General features: G+C 29.8%; 1 pseudogene; it reads right to left on the bottom strand.

Moving 5' to 3' along the window:
• On the bottom strand, nucleotides 1-4,342 carry LOC112601542 (annotated as a pseudogene).
• Nucleotides 4,343-10,279: the final 5,937 nt, after the last annotated feature.

Genomic DNA, 10,279 nt, shown 5'->3' with positions numbered 1-10,279 from the left:
TTTAGCAAATATCAATGAACCTCGTCGAGACACATTGTATAAAGTTGTGTATTTTTATTATGGTTTACGATGCATAAGTTATTTTATGCTATATTAAACCAGTCGACCAGTCAAATAAATTGTCTTCGGGAAATTTTTCACGCTTGTAAACGGATTGAAACAAATCTATCAATTCATCGTAGTTGGGAGTTTCGATAAACTCCAATTTTTTTTACGTAGTCAAAATATTTAGCGAATTCTTCTATAGATAAAAAAAAAAAAATGATCAGTCCTCACATTGTTTTAAAATACCTACAAATATGAGATTATTTTTTATGTCTACCCATTTTACCAGGTAAATTGGCGCAAAGAGTTTTCGCTGTAATTTTTTTTTTTCATATCTCCGCAGCTTTTTATATTGACATTGTCTTCTTCAAAGTATTTCATCCAAGGTAACGTGCCGTTGATCAAGTACAGTAGAACGTATCCAAGAGATTCCAAGTCGTCTCTGCGACTTTGCTCTATACATAGTTTAAGTATATACACATCGTTATAATTTATAGGTTGGTATATTATGTAGATAGATAATGAAAAGTTAGTAGCATTGGTTTAAAATGTAGTACGAATTTTAGTGTAGTGTTTTGATGATGTTTAGTATATGTGACTCTCAATTGCCTTCCTTTTAACGTGATTTACAAAAAAGTGTCAATAATTAGTTAATTTTTTTCATATAAAAACAGTTTTTTTCATAATTTTAAAATAACTTCTTTATAGAGTTACTTATTAATAATATAAAATATAAATAATTTAGAAACCGGTACATTTTGAGAGATTTATAATTTCAAAAATATAGATAATTTAAAAAAAAGTTTTTACACTATTAACTGCAATCCAAGTTGATTTTAACTATGTACTTTGTACACATTTAAACTGCATTGTAAACTAAATAAAGCGACGTCTTATGAGGAAACGCTAAGTATTTCATATTTAAACTATGATAATATTGGTTTTAAGATTTATAAAATTACTCAAATAATAATACTAATTAAATTTAACAATTCTACTCTGGAAGGTTATTGATAAGTGTCAATACTGTTTACCAAGGTATCATAGTTTTTATATCTTATTGGCTAATAATGCAGGCGTGTAAATATATTTAAATAACTTAATTTTATATTTGTTATAATTTTAAATTTAATTAGTTAATTAAATAATAAAATAAAATCAACTTTTCCGCAGCACGTAAAAATGGTATTAAAAATGTAAAATATTGCAAAAATTATCAGAGTTTGTATTAACAACCGTGTTTAAATCTACTAACAACCGTACAACTTTATAATTTTCTGTATTTCTGAAACTAAGAAACTATAAATATTATTTTTATTCATTAAAAAACTCAATCGATTTTAAAATTGTTTTTCTATGTTTTCAATAAGTAACTTGATAATTAAAAATACAATCTGTTTTGGTTTTGGGTCACGTTTTATTATTTGCAAATAAATCAATTAATTATCTTTTATATTTTTAAATCTGTTTATTGGTTAATAATGTCCATTTATAAAAATTACAAAAACTTAATAAAAAAATTGTTTGAATCGTTAAAGTTTATTTAAAAATAAAATATAGTCTGGAAATTATTGGTTTTACTGTATGTTTTATTTATTTTTGTTTATTTATTTAAGAAGATTATGGGCCTACTGAACAAGTTTATGCAAAGACTTACTAGTTAAAAATGTATAATAAAATATTTAATTATACCTATATAATGTTTCGAAATTACAAGAAAAGTTTATTAAATATATTGTGTTTGTAACTAAATAATGAAGATCATAATAATTGTACTAAACTGACAAAGATGAAATTTTAACAATAGTTTAATTAAATTATATTATAGTACATCTACCTACGCGTACACTTCTTACCTATACCTAAATGACTGTTAGCGCTCATAAACTGAAATGTTCCAAACACGCCGACTGCCGTGTTATACATTATGTGATTTTTGGTGTTTTTTGTCGACGTACAATTTGGCCATTCCAAAGTCGATTAAGTATATTGTGTCCTCCGCCGACTCCTTGAACGGTAACGTCTGTCTCGGCCGTCCTATTAATATGTTTTCAGGTTTAAGGTCTCTGTGAATTAGCTTGCAGTGGTGAACGTATTCGATTCTTGATAACTGCGAAACATTTGAAAATTTTTCTAAATTTTATGATATGAATGCGCATAGAATATTCAATATGTAGATTATACGATGAAACATTTCATTAAGCCCGGGCGATGCCAGTGATTAAAAAACTGTCACCGTCGGACACCGTGTATACAAATAAATATACAATAAATACCATTTGTATATCTAAAGTCAATAATAATAATAATAAAAATAAATAATTTTGCAACCATCGTAAAAATATACAGTTTTGTATACGGAATTCAATCGATTTGAATACATAGGTATCGACGTTGACGTAGGTATAATGAATATGTAGCCGCAGATGCATTATAATTAGAGGCCTCAATTCTAGCCAGCTCCGTTACACATTTAATGAAAATTATCAATCAGTCTAATCAATTAGTCTATACGCGTACCAATTATGTACATGGGCACCAAATTATACTGTGAAATTTCTTTTGAAATGTACATATTATTTATATAAATATTAAATATATTATTATATACGTATGCGTGTCGAAAAAATGTGTGGGTTTATGTTATATTTTATTTTGTCGGAGCCTAAATATAAGTTGCAGAGCGCAGTAACGATAAACGATAATCGGTGTATAATTGATATTGGGCCGATAGACGACGACGGTGGCATAACATGCTGTATTATTGAAGATAATTGGTAGGCCCAATGACTATATGTCTATAATAATATGATCTAAATTCCGAAGTGATGCGTTTAATTGTAGTGTTGTAATGTAATGTAAACTGCGTTCATAAATGTCATCGTCCGTTAGCGTATATTATATTTATATATTATGTATCCACCATTTGATTAGCGATCATCAGGACAGTTTTTAGTGACATTTTGTTTCCGCAAAGCGTAAAAAGCTCACTCATCGACGGACCCAACATCTCCATAGCCATGGCCATGTGTTTCACTCCGATATTTCCAGTATAGTAGATATCGAGTAACCCTTCTATCGTGTGGTTGTTTACTGAAACCGTGCAACAATATATAATATTATAGGTACGTACGAATTAAAAGTAGTTTATACCTACTCATATTAATCGGAAAAATAACTGATTGCTTAAAGTTGTAGGTAATATAAAAAATTGTTGAGATTTCGGTGATATTTGTAAAAATTAAAACACGTACCTACAGCAAGAACTTGAAAAATGATCAAATTTGATTTTTCACCAGAGTATATTGTACAATCCAAGATAACCTGAGTTTGTACTATTTATAGTTTCAAATATACAACTTCCATCGTTACACTCGCGATTTCGTGCTTGTGCACGTACCTATCTATACGTATATATATAGTTATAGGTACTCTTGCAGTACTCGATTTTAAGTTTGAGAACTTCGAAATTATTAAACTTGGTAAAAATCTATTAGTTTTATACAATTAAAAGTTTCAATTCGTTTATTTTACTTGTTAAAATATAATAAGTATACTATACATACTAAAAAGCATAAATATCTTTGGTGTAACTTTATATTACTCTCGTCTCTCCACTTTTGATAAATTTAAGTTTTTTAAATAGTTATTGTTGTTGTCGAAAAATAGAATTATTGTTTACGCCCTTGCAATAACCCAATAATTATAAAATACTATACAGAGAAAAGAACCATCGATGAATCACGTTTATGAAAATAATTTAACTCTTTGAAAATTATTCGCTTTTGTTTTTTTTTTTTTAAATTTTTCTTCTAAATTATCTATAGACTAAATTTGGCCAATTAAAAATTGTTACAATTTAAGCCTATATAATTACTACGAAATTTTATACACCTATTAAGTGTGTACTATAATTACATGGAATAAAATATAAATTTACTATTACCTTTGAGCATCTTATAGAATTGTTTTTCTTTAAGCAAATGCACAGAGCCGATAGGTTCAACTTTGATGGCGATCTCTTCGAACGTAAACATATTCCTTCCTATTAATACAGTATATATTTAATGTAGTTTTATATTTTTATTGGACGTAATTATGACACATTTTATGCCAACCAACAATACCCGCTACCCTTAACCCGGGTCGTGGTAGCAACTTATGTATGTTACTGACCTTTGTAGACGATTCCAAATTTACCACTTCCGACTACATTTTTAGTATTAAACACGAATTTACCGTGTAAACCTCCGTCGAGTACTAAAGAATTATCATCAGTGTCCATTGTTTTTTTGCCGTCGTGGGACCTTAATGAACTCATTTTTCATTATTTAGATGTTCATACGAATATATTTTCATCGTAAAATTACTTTAATTACATTGCATACTATGACAACGGTACACATACGTTTTAAATTATTTTTTAGTACGACTGCACATTATTTTTATCTACCGATTTTACATTATTTTTTATTTTTATTAATATTGTTTTATGTGCATATCTTTGTAACAAAATATTAGTTAAAAAGTAAAATGCATGGAATGTAGTCATCGTAACGGTATACAAATATTTAATTTTATGTTTAATTTTTCAAACAAAGGACATGAGATTCCTTTGATCGTTTAAGTTTTTGTTTACATTGTGTAAAAACTTTTACCTGATATTTTCAAGTATCTTAATAATGTATTTCATATGTTTATATATATGCATGATTTTTTTTTATTATTGAACACTTATTATTTAAAAATCTATTAACGTTTTTGAAAATATTTTTCTTACATAATTTTCAATCAAAATAAAACAACGAAATATTTTTAATATTTTTATAGTTATAATTTCTTAAGTTTTTTTACTTTTTTGAATGAAAACACGTTTTTAATTTCATATTCTGAAGCAGAATATTTTTTAGAGTATTTTTATGAGATAATTATTTAAAGTAGAGGTGGGTAGAGTGGAGGGGTACGAGGTTATCTTGAAAAATGTTGATCTATTACTCCGTTAATCAAAACTTTAAATACTTATTCTCATAAAATATTCATTAAAATTTTGATTTTTATGTCACGAAATACTATAAAAAATATTCTGCTTATTTATTATTTTTAAAAGTGTTGTTTTATTTTGACTAGAAATTATGTAAGAAAAATATTTTTTAAAACGTTAATAATAATTGTTCAACTTTAAAAAAATCACTCAATATAGATTATATATTTATATGCATGTAATAACAATAGTTTATTTTTATAATAAGTTAGTTTTTGCCAATGTTGATCGAAATAAATTGCAAACGTTTTTAAACATAAACAATTATATTGGCCTGATTTAAATATTTTATTGTTTTTTTTGAAAAAAATTCAAGTAACGTAAATTTACTTTTTTTACGGGGTAAAAAAATCTAAGATTTTGAAAATGTAGTCTTTACTATTAATTAAATTAGATGAATGCATTATTTAAAGAATATTTGGGGATGAACGCGCTGAATCACTCTGTATAATATTATGTAGGTAATTATTACAACACAGTTTACACTGGAACATAGCACTTACTGGCACACACATATATCTGTACTGTAAGAACATATAGTATAATATGCCTGCGTATATATAGTTAGGTCGCCAGGCGTTCACTTTGACTTTCGACAAGCAATTGATCGAAAATGAAATGTAAAACGCGAACATAAGCATTTGAAAAGGGGAATTTCCGTCGTACACTTACGCGTCTACACGAGTTCACCGCGTTTGATTTACACGACTACGACTCGTGTGTGCGTGCGTGCGTGCGTTATGGCGAGAGACGTTATGGTTCCCCTTTTCTGGGCGGCCGCGTCCGTATGTTTTCTCGCTAAACATCGTTATGTACATGGCGCGCGCGAGTGTTCCAAATGCCGGAAACAATTATCGCGACCGTTGTGTCTACGCGCGGCGTACCCTTTAAAAGCGACTCCGCCGACCGTAATCGGTGTGTGTAAGGCTTTTGTTCGACACCGGGGTGGTGTGTACACTGTATTGGCAAGAAGGTCCGGAGAGAGAGAGAGAAAGAGAGAGAGACAGAGACAGAGATGCACACACTGAGAAAGAAAGATAAATGCGCAGAGAAATACATCAATGGAAACGACTTTCCGGCGCGCCAAGTGCACAGTTTATAAGATGACGACGACGTACTCGCAAAGGCACGCAACATACACACACACACACACACACAGATTATATACACATAATATTAAAATAATAATGTAAGATATTTCAATCATTGTAGATGTCCACGACTTCTTAGGGTTGCAAAAAGATGATCATTCTTTCAGATCTCTCCAATTGATTTAAATAAATTCCGACGGGCATTTACTAAACCGATCTGTCATGTATACTCACTATCTTAAAAGTCAGGAGTTATCCCAGCTACGTGGAAAGTTAGCTTTGTCCACACCAACTCAGAAGTCAGCAGGTGATAGATCTCTCGTTTTCTAGTTCAATAACTAGGTGTAGATCTAATTTTAAATTTTATAGGCTATCTCAGAACTTTTTGAAAAACTCCTCCAAGCCAAATTATTTAAAGCAAGCGCTATTGAGTCTTAGCAAATGAACAATATGGATTTCAGCGTTATAATGACTAAAATTAACTATACTTTTACTCTCATCTAGTATATATTGTAATCGCTTCTGGTGGATAAGTAGATGCTATTTATGCCGATCTCTAAAAGCCCTATAACAAAGTCGGCCATTGTCTTCTATCACAGACCAAACTACGCTAAGGTGGGTATAGGGATCTATTACATTCATTGTTTTTGTTTATAAAATCGTTTAAAATCGGTAGAGATCAGCAAATTCAATTCTACACGGGTATATCTACTTCTAAAATGTTAGGTGTTTTGCACAGTATGATGAATTTGTATTTATAGCCATTAATTTTCCTTATATTTATGAGCAACCTAAACAAATTTTTTCATAACTATTGTAAGTTCTTGTTATTTACAGATGATTTCAAATTGTTCACGCTTATTTACTTTTTTGTTGATATTATTTCCTTATATCACTACTTAAAAACGTGAACTGAGTGGTGTGTATTTGAATATCTATAGGTTTTAAATGTATTTAATCGTTCCAAAAGTCGTATCAATTTGGTATATAACATAAACGAATTCCCTTCATTGCGCTGTTATATTATACCTATTTTAATTTTTAACTGCTGCAGCGGGTATAATATATTATGCCTAGTGTGATAGATACGGAAATTTCAGCTTGATAATTTTACAAAAATATTATTTTTTAAGAAGTTTCCATATTTTAAAATATGCATTTAATTTTTTTTTTAATCAAAACTTTTGAGGTCAGATTTTGTTTTTAATCGCAGTAATTATTAACGCTAGCACCACTTATTTTTAATTCCGTTAATTTATCGGACAGTCAGAACGATGCTATTTTTAGATACGCCTTGTCGGAGAGGGTGTTGTATGTGCCATATTTGCAAAGGAAACATAAATCGATAAGGAAAAATAGTGATGATAATAATGACATTGATTACGGTGATAATAACAATAATCATTTATCGAAATATTAAAGAACGAAATACCGAACACGAACGCTCTATCTCTGTGCACATACATATCACTGTGGCATGATCGTTGTTTTAGTGTTGTAAAAGTTCATTAATTAGTAATATAAATTTTGATCGGTTTTTTTGATGTTGATAACACTTTGTCATTATTTTTAATATTATACATTATAATTTATGAATAAAATATATATTATACTATACGTTGTATAGTGTTAAAAATATTATCAAGTTAAAAATATACAGAGATCCATGTCCATTACAAGTTACAATGCAAAAATTGTTAATAATAATATGTTTGAGAAAACCGTATAAAGCTGTGTCGCTTCTAAAAGTAGATCATTATCAATATGCAACATTAGTCATGATGACGTCAGTGTTCTTCTGTATTTTTTATTTTTTACGTTCAGTCAGTTAAAACAAATTCTCGAGTAATTGTGATTATTGTGTTATTACGTTTTGATTCTATAGCACGTTTTTCTCTATTTTGCATGTTTATACGAGAAAATTGCTGTAACATTAAATTCTGATCACTCTGTATTGTACATAGGTAGGTTGGTATATAAGAGAGCAGCCGGTTGCTAGTCAGACAAAAGATGATCTTTTATTCTTTACAATATGTATTCATTAACCACATTTCGCTGGGAGAACAACGTCGTCGTATTGGACTTTTAATCATTCCTATATACAGGCGTTTATGAAAACAAAGCGAACTCTAATAACTTTTTCCCGAGCAATCATTTATATCGTCCCGTTTTTATCCTTTGGCGTTGTAAAAACTGTCCGGTGGCTTCGAATCAATCGTAACGAAACGTTTCAGTAAATGTAGGTGGTCGATTCGAGTGGCGATCATCGGCTGTAGCGACACTCATAGTTCCTACTATGAAATTATTGTCGCAATCGTTATTATGTAATCTATCTTATAAGAACAGCAGTCGTCAAGGCATTTTTGAATTGTCGTCGTCGTCATAATTATTATAATACGACATAGGCGCGGTGAGATGATTAGACTAACCTGTAGTTTTTTAACATATTTAAGTTAATAATATTAGTTTTCAGGGGATTTTAAGGTTTTATTATAAACATTAAGTGTCAGTTACCTCTTAATATAATACACTGATTATAAATAATACATATATTTATATTATTTTTACGATGGATTTTTTTTTAGATTCAAGCTCTTATTATATGACAATGTGGTGTATAATATAATTATCATATTATGACTATTACGCCTAAAATTGGCTAATAAAGTAATGTATCTACATATTAATAAATAATAATTGTAAATTTATTAATAATGTACACATTAATTGCGATTTAAGTAACATTATTAAAGATACTAAATAGCTAGTGTAAGGTTAATATGTAATATTATAGAATTTACGTTTTTAACATAATTAAATATATTATGAATTATTATTTGTATTATTATTTAAGCTACCTTTAATTAATTAACAACACCTGATTTATATTTATTTCTCATGTTACATTCTATATTATTATTTATTTGGACGTATTAAACTTAGATGGCATTTTGAGTTTTAAGTGAAATTATTTTTATCCACTTACATCCATACCGGCATTTTATTTTATTTTATAAAAACATAATTTATTCCTTCGAAAATTCAATCGTGTGTGTCGATATAATGTAGGTACACTTGATTTCTCGTCCATTTTTTTTTTCGTTCTTTTATAATGTCCATAAACTTTTCATCGTACAAATAAACAGAATTGTTTTTCTATCAAAAATTAATTTATTAAAACACTCGTGGCGTTTAAATGTATGTATAATATCTATTAATATGGCGAGAGTACGAAGACATTGTCTCTAAGGCACGCGGGTCTGCAAAACTTATAGCTGTCTCCTCTAATTATATCGAGCCTGGTTGTGTCTATGAGTCGTATAATGCGTTAAGTACAATATATTATGGCCAATGGCGTGTGTTGAACACTCGAGTTTCAATTGACGAACAAATGATGTTTCTTAACAAACGACAGATAAAAAAAACAAAATTGAAAATAACGACGACAAACGCATATAATATTGTACCAATGTACCTATTGTGTGTCCGGCGGTGAAGTGTGTGTCTCGTGTCGGATTTCGGTCGTTGCAGGAAAACAAAGTACCTGCAGCTATAACGCGCGGCGGCAAAGCACGTCATCACAAGAGACATTTGGAGCGCCGCCGCCGCCGCCACTGCCGTTGTCTGCAGCGGACGCCGCGCATTAAAACACTAAAAAACGATGACTTATGAATATAAATAAATTATTATTATTGAAATGACGAGACGTTTGCTGTAACGCCATCGTGCTGTATACGCATATAAATAATATATAAGGTACGTAATAAAAAAAAAAAATAATAATATACGACCGCGAGTGCTTATATCCATATATATATATAATATGTATAAAAAGCGGCGTGCTGCTGCTGCAGTCGTATGTCTGTGTGTCTGTATTGTGTATATACCGAATTAGTATATATACATATTATAATAATGATGATATATAGATGTGAATATGTGATGTGACTATACATATATATATATAATATATAGCACGTACGCGTGTGTGTAGCGTTTCGACGACTGCGGCGGCTTGGTATAACGAAAGAGTCGCCGTCGTCGTTTGTGATGTGTCGGACGATTTCTTGTGTTTGATTGAAAGGCAAACAAGGTGTAGCTG

This window comes from Melanaphis sacchari, unplaced genomic scaffold, assembly GCF_002803265.2.
Source record: "Melanaphis sacchari strain LSU unplaced genomic scaffold, SCAv2.0 Contig79_pilon_pilon, whole genome shotgun sequence".
In the NCBI taxonomy this organism is placed as follows: domain Eukaryota; kingdom Metazoa; phylum Arthropoda; class Insecta; order Hemiptera; family Aphididae; genus Melanaphis; species Melanaphis sacchari.
Note: the sequence above shows the minus strand (reverse complement) of the source record. Positions and strands in the feature narration are given on the sequence as shown.